General features: G+C 46.7%; 1 long non-coding RNA gene across 4 annotated transcripts in view; it reads left to right on the forward strand.

Annotated features, from left to right (window-relative positions):
• Nucleotides 1-619: 619 nt before the first annotated feature.
• The window catches only part of LOC117353725, a 72,223-nt gene continuing 50,414 nt past the window's right edge, over nt 620-22,428 (forward strand). The window contains exon 1 of one of the 4 annotated variants that reach the window (XR_004538009.1): nt 620-996. This is a non-coding gene — a long non-coding RNA (uncharacterized LOC117353725). Of the gene's footprint in view, nt 997-1,135; nt 1,700-12,783; nt 12,844-22,428 lie in introns of those variants that run through there. The other 3 variants (XR_004538006.1, XR_004538007.1, XR_004538008.1) reach the window with 3 other exon arrangements.

Genomic DNA, 22,428 nt, shown 5'->3' on the forward strand with positions numbered 1-22,428 from the left:
GCAGCTTTTGGAGCCGATTTCTTCTAGCCCTCAGAGACATTTTTTAGGCACTGAGGGCAGGCTGCCATGAGGTGTGCTTCTCCTAGGCAATGGACACACACCTCATGGGGGTCCAAGGAGCTCATTTTTCGTTTGCAGTCCGGGCACTTCTTGAAACCTGGTTTTCCTGCAGGCTTTTCGTTTTTTTTTTGTTTTTTGCCATTCTTCTTCTTTTCTTTCTTTCTGGGGGTTGTTTTTTTTGTATGGAGAGCTGTGATCCGTCAGCACATGCTCAGATGAGGCTCCCTAAAGCCTCATCTGAGCTCTGGGAGAGCAATTCCGAATTGGGAACATAGATGACATCACCAAAAGTGGGGCTGACTTATACTGCTTGTCCATGGAGAACAGAAGCCGCAGACTTCTTTTTTTCTTCTGTGGAGTGCAGCTGTTTTGTGTGGTGCGTGCTTGCACAACACACCCATAACAGCTTCCCTTTTACGCATCAAAAGGAGAGCTAATTAAAATACTAACACAGCTCTTTGTAATGCATTTGCATAGGGTTTTTTTTAGCTGCATTGAGGGTTGGTAACAGACCCCCCCCCCCTTGAGAATCCTTTTGAACTTAGGGAGACAAGCTTCCTTGCCAGTAAGACTGCTTTAACAAGTCTTACCTGCCAGCATGGAATGCTTTTGAGCATGGGGGCCAGAGAAATCTGTTTTTGGGAGCCCCTCAGCTCTGCAGACAGCCACAATTCTGGTACAAGCATTCAGGAAATCTTACTGCCTATGTTTATTTTTTCCCTACCTGCATGCAAGCATACTCACGAGGACATGCAGGCAGATCTGGCTCTGATGTTGATTTTATTCACTGCAAGAATTTTCATCATGATCACTTACAAGCAGAGAGGGGGAATAAACAGTGGCTGCAAGAGTTCCTACAAGTTATGCATGACCGTGAACACTTGCAACAGTCATACCATCACAAGAGAAGGCCTTCACTGCGGGCTTTCTGCACAGGTAAGAGAGACAGAGAAAACATTTTCTTGGGTTGGGGAGTGAGTGAAAGAGGAGGCGAGACATGCAGCGTATGGCTAGGAGCAGGGATTAGAGCGGATGAGGAGGAGCTGCGGGCGGGGAGGTGTGGGCGTAATTCTTTCTCCTCCCGGGTGTGCACTGTGCGGTTGAGGGCGAGGATAGGATTGAATTGGGGGGAACCGAGTGAAGAGCGGAAAATGGAAGCTACTTTTCGTGCTGCAGAGCAGAGCGGGGCTCAGCGTGGCCTCGGTTAGTCTCGTGGAGGATCTGTTGGCTCGAATCCGGGAACGGGAGGAAAAATTGAGCAGCGAGAAGACTACGGAGCGGTCGGGACAGCACCTCATTCAGAAAATGAGCGCTGAGATAATTTGATAATACCTAACTAGAAAGCGACAACATGTAATTGAGCATGCTCTATGCCTCTCTTTTGTAACTTTTTTTTTATACACGAGAATTCAAGGTGGAAATACAAGGCACGAGAATTACAAAAATAAATTTCTCAATCTATTTCCAAGAGACGAGCAATATAAACAGAATACAGTAATGCTTTTATTTATTTGGCTGCTTTTCCGGCTCTCAACAGCTTTGGATTGCCCAGTGAAATCACTTAATAAGCAGAGCTGCTTATATTTGCATACCCATAATGCCATTCAACATGGTGCTGTATTTTTTCTGAATGCTTCTGGTGATTATTTCCTAATCTCTTCGATTTTCATTTAATTAGATAGTCTTAATATGGATTGTTTTCTATATTGTATTAAACGATTAATATTTTCCATCTAAGCATATTTTACTCTCTTTAATACCTTTAGGAGCTGCTTTGTATGACATGCATAGTGTGAAGCAAATAAGGGTAATTTCTCTTTTTTTCTAGGGGCCTTGGCAAACACATAGGGAGTCACTCGATTAAATTTTTAATTTTTGGAAAGTCTTACTAATGGTAAGACTGATACTTGTTGAAAGAGTAGATAATATGTAAGAATTCTTGGTTATATGGTTGTGGAAAAAATGGTTTTTCAAAAAAATTATAGTTATGGAAACGCAATAAGTACATTCAGAAACTTTAACCAATCTATCAACATAGAAACATAGAAAAAGACGGCAGATAAGGGCTGCGGCCCATCTAGTCTACCCACCCTAATAACCCTCCCCTATTTAACTCTGCAGAGATCCCACGTGACAATCCCATTTCTTCTTAAAATCAGGCACGCTGCTTGCCTCGATCACCTGAAGTGGCAGTCTATTCCAGCAATCAACCACTCTTTCGGTGAAAAAGTATTTCCTGGTGTCGCCATGCAATTTCCCCCCCCTGATTTTCCATGGATGTCCTCTTGTTGCCGTCGGACCCCTGAAGAAGAAGATATCTTCTTCTACCTCGATACGGCCCGTGAGGTATTTGAACGTCTCGATCATGTCTCCCCTCTGCGTTCCTCGAGTGAGTATAGCCGTAATTTGTCCAGCCGTTCCTCGTACGGGAGATCCTTGAGTCCGGAGACCATCCGGGTGGCCATTCACTGGACCGACTCAAGCCTCAGTACATCCTTGCGATAATGAGGCCTCCAGAATTGCACACAATATTCCAGATATACAACGGCATAATGACTTCAGGCTTACGGCTGACGAAACTCCTACGTATACATCCTAAGATCTGCCTAGCCTTAGATGAAGCCCGTTCCACTTGATTGGCAGTCTTCATGTCTTCGCTGATGATCACCCCTAGGTCCCGTTCTGCAACCGTCCTTGCTAGGATCTCGCCATTTAGGGTGTAAGTCTCGCATGGATTTTGATTGCCAAGGTGCATGACTTTGCATTTCTTGGCATTAAAACTCAGTTGCCAGGTCTTTGACCATTGCTCCAATAGGAGTAGGTCATGTTTCATATTGACCGTTGTGCTCTTGCTTGTTATATTACACAGTTTGGCGTCATCGGCGAATAACGTTATTTTACCACGAAGCCCCTCAGCCAGGTCCCTTATAAAGATATTGAAAAGGATCGGGCCTAAGACCGAGCCCTGTGGCATCCCGCTGATCACTGCCGTCATTACGGGGGTGCGTCATTACGGGGGTGCCGTTCACCACCACCCTCTGAAGCCTACCACCAAGCCAGTCCCCAACCCATTTTGTCAAAGTGTTACCTAATCCCATAGAACTCATTTTGCACAACAACCTGCGGTGTGGGACACTATCAAATGCTTTGCTGAAATCCAAGTATACAATGTCCAAGGACTCTCCAATATCAAGCTTCCCCGTCACCCAGTCAAAGAAGCTGATCAAGTTGGATTGGCAGGATTTCCCCTTGGTAAATCCATGTTGACGGGGATCCCGTAGATTCTCCTCATCCAGGATCTTATCTAATTGGTGTTTGATTAGGGTTTCCATTAGTTTGCTCACTATAGATGTGAGACTCACTGGTCTGTAGTTCTCAGCCTCTGTTCTGCAACCTTTTTTGTGGAGTGGGATGACGTTAGTCGTTTTCCAATCCAACGGGACTCTACCATCAAGCACGCTTCAGGAGTCATCAAATAACAAAACAATTATTTCTAAAGTTCTACCTGATGTACACAGTGGAATGCTGTACCTTAAACATGCAAGAGATGGTCCCTGCTTGTAAGAGCTTCAATCTAAATTATGGCAGACACACAGGACACAGGTTGGCTCAATATATGATGCTCATGAAAGGACATACAATGGGATGAAGAGGTAGAGAAGGTAGGAGCTACAAGAGGGAATGAGAAACAGATATACCCCCTCTTCTATTAAACTGTGCTAGCAGTTTTTAGTGTGGTGAGCCACACTGAATGGCCCGTGCTGCTCCTGACGCTCATAGAGTTCCTATGAGCGTCAGGAGCAGCGCGGGCCATTCAGCGCGGCTCTCTGCATTAAAAACTGCTAGCGCAGTTTAATAGAAGAGGGGGATAGTGTATTACAAGTCTGAAGGTTAGAAGGACCTAAACACAGCTTCAAAAAAAGTGGGCTTTGAGACTGGATTTTAATACCGCCAGAGATGGAGCCTGGCATACTGATTCAGGCAGGTTGTTCCAGGCGTATGGTGCAGCAATACAGAAGGGACGGAGTCAGGAGTTGGCAGTAGAGGAGAGGGGTACAAACAAGAGACTTATTAGGGAGTGTGTAGCACCCTGAGGTTGTGGGTTCAAATCCTAAGCTGCTCCTTGTGACTCTGGGCAAGTCACTTAATCCCTCATTGCCCCAGGTACATTAGACAGAGTGTGAGCTACCAGGACAGATAGGGAAAAATGCTTAAGTACCTGAATGTAAACCATTTAGGCCATAATTAATAAATAAATAAATATATTGATCTCAAGGCACTTTCAAGGACTCGACTCCTTGAACAGAGAGGTCAGGCTGGTTTCCCTTATATTTATCAACTTAAGGTATAGGGAGGGGGGGAAGTTCATTATTATATGTTTTATATGATAATGGAATATATGGGAGGGAGGGATGGGGAAGGGATAAGAATTTATGAAATATATCAATGATTGTTTGTAAGTGATGTATTTATTGTTAATATGAATGAATATATTTAACACTTAATGTATTTTTGAAAATGAATAAAGAATTAATAAAAAAAAAGAGTGGTCAGGTTGGGCTCGAGGCACTGTCAAGGACTTGACTCCTTGTAATACTGCCGAGTACTCAGGCTGGACTGCAGAAAGCAGGGTCGAGTCAGGAGTCAATTTGGCAAGCATGTTACCAAACTCCTGATGCAGAATAGTTTCCAACATATTCTGCAAAGCTGGCACCAAGACCACTGGAGCTGGTACAATTGGTGTGGCTATGGACTCCGAGGTAGACGACCTCGAGGAAGAATGTTGCCTTGATTTTGAGACATGCTTCTTGGGTCTCAAAATGACTGGGCTCACTAAAGTCGCTGTTGAAATGGCCTGTGACTTCTGAAGGGTTGGCTTGGATAGCTTACCTGATGGAGACACTGAGGAGAGCTGCCCCTCTGGAGAGGATTTAGCTGACTTCTCTGAGGATGAGGACTTCCCCATCAAGAGAGGCTTGAGCTAGGTCGAGGTCAAGTTTGAAGGCTTAGGCCCCACAGAAGACTTCGACGGAGTTGAGGTCACAGTCGGGGTTGAGGCTTTAGTTGAAGAAAGATCCATGCCCCCGAAGATTTTTTCAATTTGAACTTGACGTTTAAGGGCTCGATTTTGAAATGTAGCACAGCGAGCGCACGACTCCGGACACTGGTCAGGTCTTAAACACTGAACACACCACTTATGTGGGTCAGTGAGAGAGATCGCGCGTTGACATCGGCTACACTTCTTGAACCCTGCAACCGGCTGGGACATGGAATGGAAAACGGCCGTGTCTAAATCGAAGCCCACAGGCTGAGGCCGCGGAACAGGCCCCGCTGTGACACGGCCGGGAAAAAATGGAAAACTGTCTTTTTTTTTTAACATGCACACCGCAGCGACTTGTGAAAAAAGAAAAACCAAACATGAGCTGCGGCGATGAAAAGGAATGAACTAATTGTCACGCAGAGCATCGAAACAGGGCTTCTCAGCTCCGTGGAAAATTTAGAACTGAGGAGGTGCTGAGGAGACGCGTGCCATATGTTAGGTGGGAAGGCACTCGTGCATGCATGGTGCAGCAGTCGTGAACTTTCCAAAAGTTCTTCAAGCAAGTCTGCTTATGAAGCTGTCCGCATTGGGGCTCTGTGGTTGACGTCACCCATATGTTGAGAATATGCTGCCTGCTTGTCCTGGGATAATGCAAGTATTCCTTCTCAATATTGAAAAAGATGAGGCCGTAAGAAGGACTTGATAGTGCAAACTGTGCTAGGTGACTGAAAAATGCAAGCACATAAGGGAAGCCAGAAGGAATGACAGAAAATAACAGGCTTCCTTGAAACCCAGAGAGCTGAGACTCGGGAAGAGTAAAAATACTGCACCTGAGTGCAAAAACAACAGTATAACCGAAAGGTGTGAAAACCAATTAAGTGGGAAGGAGAAAAAAAATCCAGATCCTTGGAACTCAAAGATGTTAATAGCTGGATGGTGGCGGAAAGATGAAACGTCCCAAGGCCAAAAGGCTAAGGGGCCCAAACTGAAAAGAGAGCAATGGAAGCAAAAAAATACAGAAATATCCCTCAAACTAGTAAAAAGAAGGAAAATGTTGCAGTCAAAAACAAGCAAAGAAAAAATATCCTAAAAAGAATTGAGCGGCCTTCTCCTCCCCTACAGCCACTCCCAAACCTCCAGCATGAAGTATAAAGGGATGTAGAAAACTATGGGATAGTCTAGATGCTCCCAAGCAGACACCCTCCAACATTAGTGGAACAGTGGAAGAGCATTGAGGAACAAAAACACCTGTTTGATTCTGTATCGCAGGAAAACAAGGGAATAGCTATAGTGATGGGAAGACTAATTGATAGGCTCTCCACCCTTGTTAGGTCCCGCCAGCCAGAAAAAGGTCAATATTCATTGATGCTTCTCGTAGTAGTAATATGGAAGTACTGAGAAGGCAGAGTCAAGCAGCAGAAGACGACACTGTGTACAAAATCAATTCGATGTACAGTAGGAATATCGGCTTTCCTTCCTTAGCAACATCGAAAAGAAAGTCTCAGTTTTGAGAATATGCTCTGAAGGAACACGTCAAGAAAGCTGAAAGACTGATGGCAAACAGCTTGAAGCAATGAGTTGAATGCTGCCTTCACCACCTAGAATGAGAAGGAGCAGGTGTATAGACACTAGTGCCTGAAGACTGCTTCAAGGTATATTGTCACTAGAGATTCATAAAGAAGTTGAGGCGTATCAAACACAGAAAAAGGTATCACTCTGTAGAAAACAAGCTTCTTAGGAGCTCCTGAAAAAGGGAAAAAACAGACTCAAATCCATATAGAAAGTCTCTCAAAAAGGGAAGAAGTAAAAAATTTTAATATTTCCCTAAAAAATTTGGTTAAGACTGAAGAAGCAGAAGACGATGCTGTGAGCAGCTGAAGCTAAAGCTGAAGAAATAGCATCATCATGCAGAAAGAAATAGTTCCTGTTCAGAGTCTCCAACCAAGTCAAGATTTTGGATAAAATGAGGCCAGTGGCGGAGAATTGGTGTCGAAGACTCAAGATTGTGTTCGGTGCCGTGACAGATTCAGACTAGACAGACACTGAGAGAGTTGGGATCGACACAGATATAGTGAAATCACACACCAAGTTCCTCCCATAGCAAGTTATCAATATTTAGCTTAAGGGAGAGCACCGGTACCTCTAGTTTATTCTTCCATACCATTGGTGTCACATTCCAGTCCCATAAGGATGAGGTTGGGACCGGGTGCTTATGAAACTTCATCAAAGTCAGTATGGTGAAGTTGAGTCCCAGTTGTTTGAAGTGAAGGAGAAACACTGGTACTGTTGGGTTGTTTATCAGTATCATTGGTACCGCCTACTGGTTCCATAAGGATGAGGTTGATGTCGAGCCACAGATTGGGACCAGGCACTTACGGGACTGCATAGAAGTTAGCATGATTTGAACTTTGAGTTGAACTCAAGCTTTTGGGACTGAAGGAAAAAACACCGGTATCATTTGCTTTTTCTCCGGTACCATCTGTGTCGAGCTCCGATGCCGTGATGACCAATGTCGAGGCACTTCACAAGATCGGGTGGGCATGTACGGGACATATATGAACACCAGTACTATTGGCGTTATCACCGGTACCAATGGTACTGTGCTCCAGTCCCATGAGAATGAGGCCTATATCAAGCCATTCCTCAAGATCGGGATTGGGTGCTTAGCTCAGCGAAAATGAAAAAAACTGAGGAGACGTGTGCCCTGTGCCAGGTGGGAAGGCACTCGAGCATGCACGGTGCGGGCTATTGTGAACTTTCTAAAGATTTAAGTGGCGATACATTTTTAAAGTGGTCCGTACCGGGGCTCCGTCGGTGACGTCACCCATGTGTGAGAATATGCTGCCTGCTTGTCCTGGGATAATCACTTGACCCCAGTGTGTCTTGATTTTTCTTAGAAGACAGCTTGTCATTGGCAACAGAGGGAAGACCCACCTGGGACCATGGCTGCACCAGGGCATCCAACCCCTCGCTTCCTAGTTTGTGACGGTGGCTGAAGAACCAAGCTGCCTTCATGTTGGATGCCAATGCCATTGGATCGAACAGGGGGTGTCCCTATCTCTCTACATTGGAACGCTCTCTTTCCTTTGGGTTTAGAGTTTGGTGGCTGAGATATTCTATCTGTACATTGTCTACTCCTATGATGTGAGCTGCGGGGAGCGCCAGAAGATGCTTCTCTGCCCAGCGAAAGAGCAGTTGAGCCTCCCGCTATAGGGGTGTGCTTCTGGTGTCCACTTGATGATATACATAGGCTACTGCCGTGGCATTCTGCAAGAAGACTTGAACTACCTTCCTCTGCAAAGTACTCTCGAAGTGTAGGAGAGCCAGCTAGATTGCATGAAGCTTCAAGGAATTGATTGACCACTTTTTCTCAGAAGGAGACCATCTTCCCTGGACCAAACTGTCTGTGTAAAGTGCACCCCGGCCGTAAAGACTAGCATCTGTCATCAAGATCACACAGGTTTAGATCTAGAGGGGAACTTCCTTGGAAAAAGAAAAAGGATTTAGCCACAGGCTAGACTGCTTCTAGCCTCCAATGTCCAGGGAAGTTTCATATGAAGTGGATCCCTTTGCAGAATCCAATGGGAGATATAAATACATGCTGGAGTGGGTGCAAGTGAGCACTCGCCAAGGGGACTACATCTATGGTGGTGACCATCGACCCTAGAACCTGCTGTTAGTTTCAGGCTGTCGGAGCAGGAGTTACCAGAAAGCCCCGTATCAACTGGCAAAGCTTCTGCTAGCGGAACTCCAGAAGAAACACTCTGTTTCTTCCTGTGGTGAAATGCACTGCACTGATGAGAACTGATTAGCATCCAATTTTAACTCCTGAAAGGAATCAGAAATCATCCCTATAAGCACAGAAGGTTTGAAAAGTCTCATAGTGGGATCCATCCCCAAGATCTGGGGCATCTCCCAGATCCAGGTCTGTAACATCTGCGACAGCAGCAAAACCCCCCACTATGGAAGAGCTTGTCTGAGAAAGTAAAGACATGAGAACATTATCTGGATCATCCAAATCATCTGCAGGCAGACTAACCCTGACTGCACATGACTCAGCTGTTGGGGACCAGCATTCTTGGGGGAGGGGACTCCTGGCACTAACAGGGATGCCATGTTAGGTGGATTTGGCAAATTTTTTATTGGCTAAATAAGCCTAAAAGAGCATATTAATAAAATCTAGGGGAAAACCTTGCCCTTGAGGGGCAGATGCCCCCTCTGAACACTGCTTAGAGCTCCTGGATCTTTTGCAGGCTTTTGGCACTGAATCATGGCTGTGTTTTGCCGGAGATACACTTGCGCTGCCTGTAGATTGAACTTTTTAGATGATCCACGGATGGACTGAGTATCAGAAACCCCTCAAGGGGCAGGGGGGACTAAAGCCAAGGCCACCTCCCACTGCACATGGAACATGGATGCTCGCCCTCTAGCTATCTGCCACAAACTGGACATGAATCTTAAGTATCCTGAACTATGGAGTCTGTTCTGTTTTGTTGCAGAAATAGAGTTATGTGTGCTCTTTTAATTCAGTATCTGAACACCAAGTTTCCAAACTGTATGAAAAGTTGAGAAAGTGTAAATGTTCATTGGATTCTTTTCCATCATATCTTTCTCTTAATATTCCTTCTCAGGCTATAACGTGGTTGACCATTTTACTAAATTACTCATTGGAAAATGGATACTTTTCGCAATCTATGGGGGCAAATAACACTCCTTCCTCTTCTGAAAAAAATCAGATTTAGATCCTACTATCCCCTCTCATTATCGACCAATTGCCAATATACCTTTGTTGACAAAGATGTTTGAATCAATTATAGCTGGTCAACTTACCAATTACCTGGAGAAATTTTCACTTCAATTTTTTCAATATGGATTTCGTTCTAATTTATTAAACATTATTGATTTCTCTTCTTTCTAAAATCCAACAATTACGACTACAAAATAAATGTTCAATTTTGCTTCAATTCGATTTGTCTGCGGCATTTGATGTAGTGTAGAGGTGTCAAAGTCCCTCCTCAAGGGCCACAATCCAGTCGGGTTTTCAGGATTTCCCCAATGAATATGCATGAGATCTATTTGCATGCACTGCTTTCATTGTATGTTAATAGATCTCATGCATGTTCATTGGGGAAATTCTGAAAACCTGACTGGATTGCGGCCCTCAAGGAGGGATTTTGACTCCCCTGATGTAGTGCATCATGAAATTCTGCTTCAATTACTTTCAGATATCGGACTTAATTAGGTTGTTCTTGACTGGTTTTCTAAATTTTTACTGTCTTGTTCTTATTCAGTCAATATTGAAGGAGATATTTCTAATTCCTGGCAGCCTCCTTGTGGGGTTCACCAGGGCTCTCCGCTTTCCCCAATCTTGTTCAATCTTTATATGACTACTTTGAACACTTATGAGTTGTCAGCTTGGGAAACAGTTTTTACCTATGCAGATGATATCTTTATACTGATTGAGATTGATTCAAATATTACCAATTTAGTTTTTAAAATAAACCACTGTATTTTCAAACTTGGGCTATGTCTGTCCAGATGAAGTTAAATGCAGCCAAAACTAAACTTTTGTGGTTAGGCCCAAAACTGGATTGTCTTCCTTCCACTGTACTTCTGGATTCTGGGGCCTCCCTGCAAATTGAGTTCTCCTCCAAGATTTTAGGAATACTTTTCGACTCTTCCCTTACCTTTAAAGATCAAATAAATTCCCTGGTTAAGAAATGCTTTTTCAGTTTCCGAATGCTGAGGAAGGTTAGATTTCTTTTCAATCAACGTCATTTTTCTGTCTTGGTCCAATCAATTATACTATCTTGGCTAGATTACCAAAGGTTGTACTTGATTCAAAATACCGCTGCGAAATTGATTTATTGAAAAAGCAAATTTGACCATGTAACTCCTTTGCTTTTGAGCCTCCATTGGCTCCCGGTTCATCTCAGAATTCAATTTAAATGTATAGGCATTCTTTTCAAAATTTTATATGGTATTTTATTCCTCTTGTTCCTCTGCTATGGAACGTTTACAGATTTTCCTATGCAAGAGGCACTCAACAATTTAAACTCTCATTTGCCAGTGCAGTTGTGTACCATTCCATCGGTACAGGCAGTCCCGCAGCTACCCGAGCCCCAGCCAGCTGAGAAGATCCTTGCCGGACTCTTTAAATTGCCAGACGGACACAGAGGAGATCTGCCGCCAGTGCAGTTGTGCACCATTTCATTGGGATAGGCAGTCCCACAGCTACCCGAGCCCCAGCCAGCTGAGAAGGTCCTTGCCAGGCTCTTTAAATCGCTGGACAGCCGCAAGCCTCGACGCGCCCCTTTTGAGCCCAGGAGGAGCAGGGAGCAGGTATATCAAATCCTACCAATATGGGCAAGAGGAAGGCCAAAGTAATTCCACCTACTGCGATGACGGGTCCGATGGATCGTCACCTTATGGCTCCTGTTGTGCCACATGTGGAAGAGCAGATAACTTTAGATAGTCAAGCTGCCTCATTATCCTCTGGAGAACCCTCACCACCTGCTCAACCATTATATTCTGCTGGGACAGTAGAGTAGAGAGCTGCACGGGAACGGGGATGACGGGAATCCCGCGGGGATCCCGCGGGTTCCCCCTTTGGGTCACGGGGATCCCGTGGGGACGCCCCCTAGGGTCGCGGGGATCCCGTGGGGACGCCCCCTAGGGTCGCGGGGATCCCGTGGGGACGCCTCCGAGGGTAGCGGGGTTCCTGCGGGGTTGGATCGCAGCGGGGTTGGTCGAGCCGCGAGGGTAGTCTCCTTCTCCTTACCTGCCCTGTCGCAGCACACATCCGAACGGAAATCTTCCCGATGTCAGCGCTGACGTCGGAGGGAGGGCTTAAGCAAAGCCCTCCCTTCCTCCGACGTCAGCGCTGACATCAGGAAGACTTCCGGTCGGCTGTGTGCGGCTGCGGCAGGGCAGGTAGGAAGAAGGCAATGGCGAACGAAAGAGGGGGGAGGGGGCGGTTCGCCCCGAAGAATGTGCACAGCCGGTCAGGTCCCCCGATCGACCGACAACAGGCCCGGCCGACAAACCTCCCTGCCCTGTAGCCGCGAATCTAAATTACCTCTTACAGCAGCTTCACTACTCCAGCTGCTGTAAGAAGGTAATTTAGATTCGCGGCTACAGGACAGGGAGATTTGTCCGACCGGGCCTGTTCTGTTGTCGGTCGGGTGCAAAAGCGCCACAAAGGTGGAGGCAGGGAGGGAGGAAAGGTGGAGTGGAGAAGAAAAGACGCTTAAGGGGGGAGAAGGCCGCTGAAAGTACTGGGGAAGACAAAGGGGTGGAAAAGAACGCTGAAAGGACATGGGGTAAACGGGAGAAAGGGGGGGGAAGGACCCTGAAAGCACTGGGGAAGACAAAGGGGTGGAGAATGCCACTGAAAGGACATGGGGAAGACAGAGGGGGGAGAAGGCCGCTGAAAGGACATGGGGAAGGCAGAGAGGGGAGAAGGATGCTGCCTGACAGGACATGGGAAAGATGGTGGGGGAGAAGGACACTGAAAGGAAATGGGGAAGAGGGAATGGGAAGAAGACGCTGGCAGGGAAGAAGACAGAGGTGCCAGACTATGGGGGGAGCGGAGGGAAAAAGATGGGTGCCAGACCAATTTGGGAGGGGGGAGAAAGGGAGAGGCACAGTAACAGAGCAAATGGAAGACGCAGAAGGAAGAGAGACAGTGGATGGAAGGAACTGAATGAGAACATGAGGAAAGCAGAAACCAGGTAATAAAGGTAGGAAAAAAATTTTTTATTTTTTTATTTTTTGCTTCAGGATAAAGTAGTATATTAGTTGTGTTGATAAAAATTTATAAACATTAGAGGCTCTGGTAGAAACCCGTTTACAAAGTATGTATTCTTCCCAATTAATATTTCCAAATTAATAAAGTCTTTTTGCTTATTTTTAAATGGGTTTCTACCAGAGCCTTTAATTCAGTAGCATAATTAAATGAAATAACTATTTCTGTAGTTTATAGTGACGGGCGGGGACGTAGGGGATTCCTCGCGGGGACATAGGGGATTCCTCGCGGGGACGGGCGGGGACGGAGGGGATTCCTCGCGGGGACGGGTGGGGACGGAGGGGATTCCTGGTGGGGACGGAGGGATTCCTCGTGGGGACGGGTGGGGACGGAGGGATTCCTCACGGGGACGGGTGGGGACGGGTGGGACTTTGGCGGGGACGGGTGGGATTTCTGTCCCCGCGCAACTCTCTACAGTAGAGTCTCCCTTGTTTGTTTCTGTGTTTCTGGAGAGGACAGTCTTCCTTTTGAAAATCTGTGCTGGAATAGAGTTTCATTGGCACTTGAGCACATACTAAATGAAAGGGAAGTTTTCAGCCAATGAAAAAAGCCTGACTGTTACATTACTCAGGCAAATTCCTTGAACACTGTCCTAATACTGCATTCATGCTGGCCATATCCTTTCAGAAGCATTAAAAAATAAACAGCTAATTTTATTTGCTTTTCCCATTTGAGAACTATTTTTCACTTGTAAACCTTTGTAACTTTATATAGTGTACATACTGTATTGCCCTTAAATTTCACTCTTTTGGAGGGGAAGTGACATTACCGACTTTCCCGGTGCTTCCGCCAAGTGTTTCGCTCCTGAAGTGCCGTCATTGGACCCTGCAAGCAGTGCTAACTGATTCAAAATACCACAATTAAACTCATCTATAAAGCCAAAAAATACAACCATGTCACCCTGCTTCTTCGAGAATCACATTGGTTGCCAGTCTCACATAGAACAACTTACAAAATACTCCTACTTGTTTTCAAAATTAAGTTCTCCCACTCACCTGCCTTCTTAGATAAATATCTTTTCTCACATGATTCTTCCAGGGCCCTCAGATCTTCCTTTCGGAACTTACTGATGGTTCCCTCAATCAAAGACCTCTATTATACCAGAAACACTATCTTTTCCACTAAAGCCCCTTCCCTCTGGAATGCAATGCCACCACATCTCCGCAGTGAAAACTCTCTAACCAAATTTAAAACTAACCTCAAAACATTTCTGTTCAAAGACGCATACCAAAACTGCAGTTAAGAATCCTTTTCAAGGAAAAAAAAGAGAACCACTTTTAAAAAGCAATTTCCCATTCCTCCTGTATTCTCCTCCCCTCTTTCCTTCCTCTTATTTTTATTTTTCGATGTAATCAAAATTTCCTTAGCAACGGCAGCAGATGAATTCACAGACTAGTGGGATAGCACACATCTACCAGCAGGTGGAGATAGAGAAACTGATTAACAGGTGGTCCTATTGGCTGGCACTCCTCCTGTATGCTCTGTCTCCCAGCAGGTGATGGTCTCTATTCAACTAGCTCCTGGATTCTGGCTGTGACTGGAGCTTTATTTTCTCCTGTTGAGGTTTTCTCTTCAGTGAGCTGATCATTCTGTTTCTCCTGTTGAGGTTTTCTCTTCAGTGAGACTGGGGTGTCTGGCTGAACAGTTCCAGCTTTAGGGGTTACACCTGGGCCCCCCCAGGTCCCTGCCTCACCCTCCCTCCATTGATAGAGGGTCTGAATGGGTCTCCAATTTTTTTCTTCTTTCCCTTCACTGTTTTAAGTTTCTACTTTTCGCCTAAGGGGGGTCTTCACTTTAAGAGCAGTTGGTATTTGGATGATGCTTATGTGTAGTTGGTTTATCTCCTCGCTGTCCCAGCCCTATTGTCGAAATTCCTGGCTGTATGGTCCAGGTTGGCCATTTTCTTCTTCTCCTCTTTCTTACACCACGAAACTGGAGTTTTCTCAGGATAGTTCTTTTCTTTCTTCCAGACCTTTCACTCTTATCCGGCTCGTTTCCTGACCTCCCGTGTGTCCTTCGCAAGGTATATGACGACTCCTTAGATTTTTAAAGGAGGAGGGGAGTACAGGGAATGTCTGTTCACCTTGGCATCCTCTTCTCCTTTTCCTGATTCTTCCTATGACTTGAGGTATATTGAGCTCACTGTATGTTGAGTGGCCAATGGTGATATGGGTGCAAGGTCCTCTTCAAGGCTTTGTGGATCTCGAGACAGTTGTTCCAGGTCCTCCTGAACAAGAAGCAACGGAAGTTTTACAGTTTTCTTCAGGTGTCCCTGAAGGGGGAATTGGTCAGTCAGGTGATGACTCTCATAGGGGTCTATTAGTTTCTCTGAGTTGGATTTTTCTGAATGCAATGGTGAGATACAGCGGGTCAACGGTGAGGGTTCTTTCCGGTGCTCGGTCTCACAGGCGTCTACTTACATATATCCCCCATATGTCCTTCACATCACTGGTGTATTCGCTGTGACATCCTTGGCAGGTGCTGTCGGTTTCAGCAGATGCCATTTGTACTGCCATGGCTCCAAGGGCATTTTCCAAAGTGGTGAATTTCCTTGTACCGCTTGCTCTAGAAGAAGATTGATTACAGATTGGCATATGGCCACTGCATCTGCGGTAGCTTCTCTATGCTGTCCTCGGGCAGCGCTGCCACTTTGGGCGGATACCATTTGACTTCAACATGTCTACATGTACTTTTTCAAAGGTGTTGATGGTAGTGGTGCCATTTCATCGCACAGAGGGGTTTCAGGTACATCCTTCCTTGGACGGCTGGTTGATTTGAGAGTTTTACGGGCAGTTTTACCTTGGCACTGATGGGTGTCGTCTTTTCACTCTTTGGGGTGGATCTTCATTCCAGGGCGACAGGAACCCAGATAAACAAAGACAAGTGCTATTCATTGTGGCTGAGCGGGTAGGGTTGGGTTCTAAGCAGGAACAGCAGGTTTCCCCCTCCAGAGGAACGGATTAAAATCCTTGGGATCACATTTCACGGGACCTCGGAGGAGTACATCCGTTCCAACTGGGAAGAGCAGTTGAGCAAGGGACGGGCTAAGGTGGCAATGTGGAAGAGATGGAAGTTGTCATTCAGAGAGAAGGTGCGACTGATCAAGGCGTTCCTAGTTTCTCTCTTTCTATTTGTGGGTTCAGTGGGCTTGTTGCCCCCATATTTGTATGCTTCTCTCTGCAGCGTCTTCTTCCAATGCCTCTGGGGTAATCACCTCTGGGGTGACTTATCTGTCCAGGGAGCAGGGGGGTCTGGGGATGATCAATCCCATTCTAGTTTTTTCATCACTTTATATGCAATTTCACTTGAAGGGAGTGGTTGGGAATCTGGGGTAGGAATGGGTAGAGAGCTTGAGGGATCGTGGTTGGCAGGTGGGACAATACTGAAGAGGGTGGTATGGGTCTCTCGGGGAGTTTCTCACTTTGTAGGGTTAGTAAGGCTGGTCAAAAGGTGGGGGATGACTCCAGGGGAGGTTAGGGAGGGCCATTCTACCTGGGTAACAAGGGTGTTGCAGCAATTGTTCATCGTGGCTTCAAGCTTAAGGGATTGTCCTGGCACCTTGTGGCAGCAGGCGCTCCGGTGTCTCTCCATGCTATGTCTTCCCCCCAAATTTTTCAACATCATCTGGTTGGCTTTTCAGGGTAGGCTGTATGTGCGCGCTAATTTGAAGTACAGATCGTTGTCAGATAGGAACTGCTTAGGGGGAGAATGCCAAGGAAAACTGGAAACCATGGATCATTTTCTATGTTCTTGTCCGTTCACTTTGGAAGTGGGGAGGAGGGTGGCTCGCAGGCTGGGGTTTGGGTACGGGTGCTTTGGATCTATGGAGAGAGGTCTTTTAGGGGGGTTCATGTGGACACCTTTTTCTTGAATTTGGCTGTCATGAAGTTTTATTTATGGATGGCACGTTGCCAAGTATCCATTTGACAGCAGTTCCTGATGCCTAAGACTGTTTGCAGTGACATTATTGAGGGTATTTACAAAGTTGCAGAGAATGAGCAAGCTAGGTGTGCTGATGCTCAGTGGCGGACTCTATAGAAGGGGGTGCACCTTCGGTCCCCATGAATAAGGTGCTAGATTGATGCTTGGACTAACCAGATTCAGGTTGTCAGTTTGTTCTCTCGAGATTAGTTACAGTTTGGTTTTCATTAGTTAGTTTTCCTTTGTATTAGATATACTGAGGTGGGATTGTTAGCAGTCAAAAAGTTGGGGATAGAATAGGTTATGGTTTTCTGTATATGTATTTCTGACTGATTTTATTTTTGTACTACTGTGATTTGTATTTTGTTATGAGTTTGTTTGGTTTTTTATAAATAAAAAAACAATCCAGTCTGTTCAACCTGATTCAATTTAATTTTTTTTTCTTCTTAGCTATTTCTGGGCAAAAATCCAAAGCTCCGCCCGGTACTGTGCTTAGGTTCCAACTACTGAAATCTTCGTCAAAGCTCACTCTAGCCCAGGGATTTCAAAGTCCCTTCTTGAGGGCCGCGATCCAGTCGAGTTTTCAGGATTTCCCCAATGAATATGCATTGAAAGCAGTGCATGCACATAGATCTCATGCATATTCATTGGGGAAATCCTGAAAATCCGACTGGATTACGGCCCTCAAGGAGGGACTTTGAGATTCCTGCTCTAGCCCATCTACACCCTCCCAGCCATTGAAGCCCTCCGCAGTCCATCATCAACCAAACGGCCATGTACCGACACAGACCGTGCAAGTCTGCCTGGTACTGGCCTAAGTGCTTCAATATTTACTATTATTTTCTGATTCTAGTTCAGGGGTGGGCAACTCCGGTCCTCGAGGGCTGGAATCCAATCGGGTTTGCAGGATTTCCCCAATGAATATGCATGAGATCTATTTGCATGCACTGCTTTCAAAGCATGTTCATTGAAATGAATCCTGAAAACTCGACCGGATTCCAGCCCTTGAGGACTGGAGTTACCCAGGGCCAGATTAAACAATAGGCTCAATATGCACGTGCCTAGGGCCCAAATTTGTGAAGGGGGACCCGCTGAAGGAGGATGACTCACCTTGCCATTTTTTTAAACAGCAATGGCCCTCTCTCGGCATCAATGGCAACGCCCTCCCCCCCCCACACAGCAGTGGCAATGGATGGCCCCCCCCACCGCAGCAATGGCAATGCGGCCGGATCTGTTACAGGAAGGTCCTGCGATGAATGCTGCCAGTCCATCCCCCTCTGACGTTACTTCTTCCAGAGCAAGTAAATGACGTCGGATGGGGATGGACCAGCAGAAGCAATCATCGCGGGACCTTCCTGTAACAGATTCGTCCGCGTTGCCATTGCTGCAGGGGGGGACCATTACCATTGCTGTGGGGGGGGCCCGTTGCTGTTGCTGCGGGAGGGGGGCACGTTGCTGTTGCTGCGGGGGGGGTAACCCATTGCCATCAGCTGTTCTAATGCTGCTTTCGGGCAAAGGAGCTCAGTGGGCAGAGCCGGCAGCTGCAATGTTTGGAGGGGGAGAGAGAAAGGGGGCAGGGTGGTATGAAGGGTTGTGAGAAGGATGGTATGGAAGGGTGGTGGAGGAAGAGAAAGGGAACAGGGTGGTATGGAAGGGTGGTGAAAGGGGAGAAAGGGGCTGATGGAATTGGTGTGCAAGGGAAGGGGAGAGATATAAGGGGAAGGATACTGGATGGAATTGGGTTGAAGGGAAAGAAAGGGGGCAGAGGCTGATGGAATTGGGGTGCAAGGAAAGGGGAGAGAGACACAAGGCAGAAGAATCCTGGATGGAATTGGGTTGGAGGGAGAGAAAGGGTGCAGATGCTGATGGAAGTGGGAGGAAGGGAGAGGAGAGAGTGAAATGCCCAACCATGGGAGTGTGGGAGAGGGAAGGGGAGGAGAGGAGACAAATGCCAGACCATTGGAGGAGGGAAGGGAAGATGATGGATGCCACACCAATGGGGGGGGAAAGAAGAGATGGAAGGGAGAGGCAGACAATTTCTGAAAGAGGCACAGAAGGACAGAAGATGAAAGGAAGAGAGTGACAAGAAGATGAGGAGAGCAGAAACCAGAGAAGGGAAAGGTAGAAAAAAAATTTCTATTTATTTATTTTTTTGCTTTAGGGGACATGCATCACTGTTTCTGTGGTGTTGCATTGTATGCAGAGTCCAGCTTCTTGGTGGTTTTATTTAACCTTTGTCTACGTATTTCTATTTTATCCCCCCTTTTACAAAACTGTAGAGCATTTTTTAGCGCTGGCCATGGCTAAAAACCTTACTACAGTTTTGTAAAAGGGGGAGAGGTTAGTTTGTGATTACATATTCCATACTAGGCGAAGGTGTTTCTTTGTTCTGTTTGTATGAAATACATGTTTTTTTGTTAGTGTTGACTAGCCTTGTTTGCGAAATGCATCAGGCATGGTTCTTGGGAGCACCTTGAATTAACCTGATTTGAATCTTCTTTTGTTTCTTGTTGAATTCTTTGGTGGACTGCTTGCCTTGTTGTTTCGTTGCAAGTTAACATAGGGGTGGGGCATGGGTGAGGTGGGGCGGGGAAGGGCCAGGGGGGCCCAGTATACTTGTGTGCTTAGGGGCCCTCGAATAATTAATCCTGCCCTGGAGTTACCCACCCCTGTTCTAGATCCTCTGTGTTCATCCCATGCCTTTTTGAACTCCGTCACCATTTTCCTCTCCACCACCTCTCTCGGGAGCACATTCCAATATCCTTTCCGAAAATGAGCAATCTGGCCATGTTTGAGATATGGTGGTATGCCTAGCTGCCCAAAATAAAATGAGAGCAATATACTGCAATCTAACAAACCTTTCAGAATTATCTCCTTGCTCAGCATCAGGGAGGGGATGGGGAAGAAGTAGGGGGAGGGGGGAAGTGGATTGGGGTAGAAAGTGGATATGGGGGGAGTTTGGTGCTTGTTTGACTGTTTGGGTGGGGCAGTGGCGTACCAAGGGGGGGGGCGTGGGGGGCGGTCCGCCCCGGGTGCCAAGCCCTGAGGGGGTGCTCCCGGTCCGGTCCAGTTCCCCCCCCCTGCGCCGGGTGTCGCGTCTGGAAACAGCCTGCAGCAAGATCGCGATGCCAGCGATCTTTGCCTGCTTCGGCTGTTTCCTCCGCCACGGTCCCGCCCCTCCTCTGATGTCAGAGGAGGGGCGGGACCGCGGCGGAGAAACAGCCGAAGCAGGCAAAGATCACTGGCATTGCGCGATCTTGCTGCAGGCTGTTTCCCCAGAGAAATGAAGTGGGGAGGCCGGGGGGAATGAGCAGTGCTTCGTGGTGATGGTGGTGGAGCCGAGTGGTCCTTCGAGGTAGTGGGGGGGGGGCAGCAGGCCTTCAGAGTGGGGCGGGCAGGCAGACCTTGTGGAGGGGGGGGGGACAGGCCTTAATGGAGAACAGGCAGGCAAGCCTTCAAAGGGGGGACAAGCCTTCGGGGGGGGTGCAGGCCTTCGGGAGGACGACAGGCCTTGAAGGGGGACAGGCAGGCCTTCGGGGGGGGGGGGGTGACAGGCCGTCGGGGGGGTGCAGGCCTTTGGGGGGGACAGGCCTTCAAGGGGGGGGCAGGCCTTCAAGGGGAACAGGCAGGCAGGCCTTCAAGGGGGGGGGACAGGCCTTCAAGGAGAGCAGGCAGGCAGGCCTTCAAGGGGGTACAGGCCTTCAGGGGTGGGATGCAGACCTTTAAGGGGGGGGACAAGCCTTCAGGGGAGGGGGGCCATGGTGTAGAAGTACACGGAGGGAAGGGGGAGGGGTTCAAAGAGACGTGCATATGCCGGACTTTGGGTGGGAAGAAATAATGGGTCTGAAAATAGAGGAGAGAGAGAGAGATGATGGACATGGGTTTTAGGGAGGGAAGGAACAGAAAGGGAGAGAAGTTGGACACAAGGGATGTGTGGAGGGGGGGATAGATATACTGGTTAGGAGGGTAGTTGGGAAAAGAAAGGGAGAGATGGTGGACCCTGGGGTGGTGGGGAAGGAGGGAGAGCTGCTGGATGAAAGGGTTGTTAAGAAAAGGTGGATCTGTGGAGGGAGACAAAAAAAAGGAAAGATGCCAGACATCCGGGGGAGGGAAGGGAAACGGAAAGGGAGGACAGAGATGGCAGATGGATGGTTAGCACGGAGAAAGAAGAAAGAAGGAGACCCTAGCAAGCAAGTTATCAGAAGACAACCAGAGCCTTGGACCAACAAGATTTGAAAAATAACCAGACAACAAAAGGTAGAAAATCTAATTTTATTTTCTGTTTTGTGATTACAATATGTCAGATTTGAAATGTGTATCCTGCCAGAGCTGGTGTTAGACTGCAAACGTGAGCTAGGATTTAACAGAGAGAGGAAAAGTCCTTTTTGTTTCTTTATTTTATTTACACCACAGCGCCAGTGTGGTTAGGAGAAGCCAAAGGGGGGTGAAAAAGCTATAAAATAAACCCACCATGATGTTTGAAAAAAACACCCAATTGGGCAGGAAAATCGAATCGATAAACCAATTCAATAGGCTGAATCGAATCGAAATTTTTTTCCCTGAATCTGGCAGCACTAGTTTGCGCTACTGTCTTAGACTTTAGGACCTGGGATTGGGGAGAGATGGCATCCTCAGTACTTTATAATGCAAGTGAAACGAGGATTTGGTCAGATTTTTGAAGGGTCTGCAGAAGAAAAATATTGTATAGGCCAGGGACATGAGACAGCAGGAAATGGGAACTTTTCTTCCTTCTATTTTTGTGTATGGAAAGGCTGAGGATGTCAGAGAATTCAGTTAAAATATGTGCTTTATAAGAAAATATAATAATGTGTTTTATAAAGTTTATAGCATTGCTGGGCTACCCGGTGAGGTGTTCCTAGTGGTGGTGGTGGTGGTGGCAGCACGTCAATGTGTTGAGAGGAAGAGGTGATCTGGGAAATTCTGCTGAGCAAACTCCGGGCCCATTTCCACCCCCCAGTTAGTCCACTCCACTCAACTGGTTCACACACTGAGTGGGTCTTTGGGTATTGCGCCTAGGTAATTGTTTTGGGATCTCTTCCAGTGGTTTGCCAGTATCTCCTTCTGGTCCAAGGAAGGAAACTTTGTTAACCTTAGCACTGACTTACAGAATATGTTTGTAACAGCGCTGCTTCTGTGGCATTAGTCTATGTAGTGATCGAAAGAAAAAAACAGACCTTTGCACATTTTTGCACTATATGGTGGGTGTATGAGGAGATTCACATTTCCTGCACAGCTAAGTCCATGTGAAGTTACCTTGTGCTGTATTTGACATCTAGCAAAGTCTCTGTTTGGAAGGAAAGATCTCAGCTTAAAAATGAAGTGGCCAGAAGTTATGGTAAAAGCAGATAGCGTAGCTGGTTTTAAGAAAGGTTTGGACAAATTCCTGGAGGAAAAGTCCATAGTCTGTTATTAAGACATGGGGGAAACATCTGCTTGCCCTGGATCGGTAGCATGGAATGTTGCTACTCTTTGGGTTTTGACCAGGTACTAGTGACCTGGATTGGCTTCCATGAGAATGGGTTACTGGGTATGATGGACCATTGGTCTGACCCAGTTAGGCTATTCTTATGTTATGTTC

Source organism: Geotrypetes seraphini, chromosome 2 (assembly GCF_902459505.1).
Source record: "Geotrypetes seraphini chromosome 2, aGeoSer1.1, whole genome shotgun sequence".
Classification (NCBI taxonomy): Eukaryota; Metazoa; Chordata; class Amphibia; order Gymnophiona; family Dermophiidae; genus Geotrypetes; species Geotrypetes seraphini.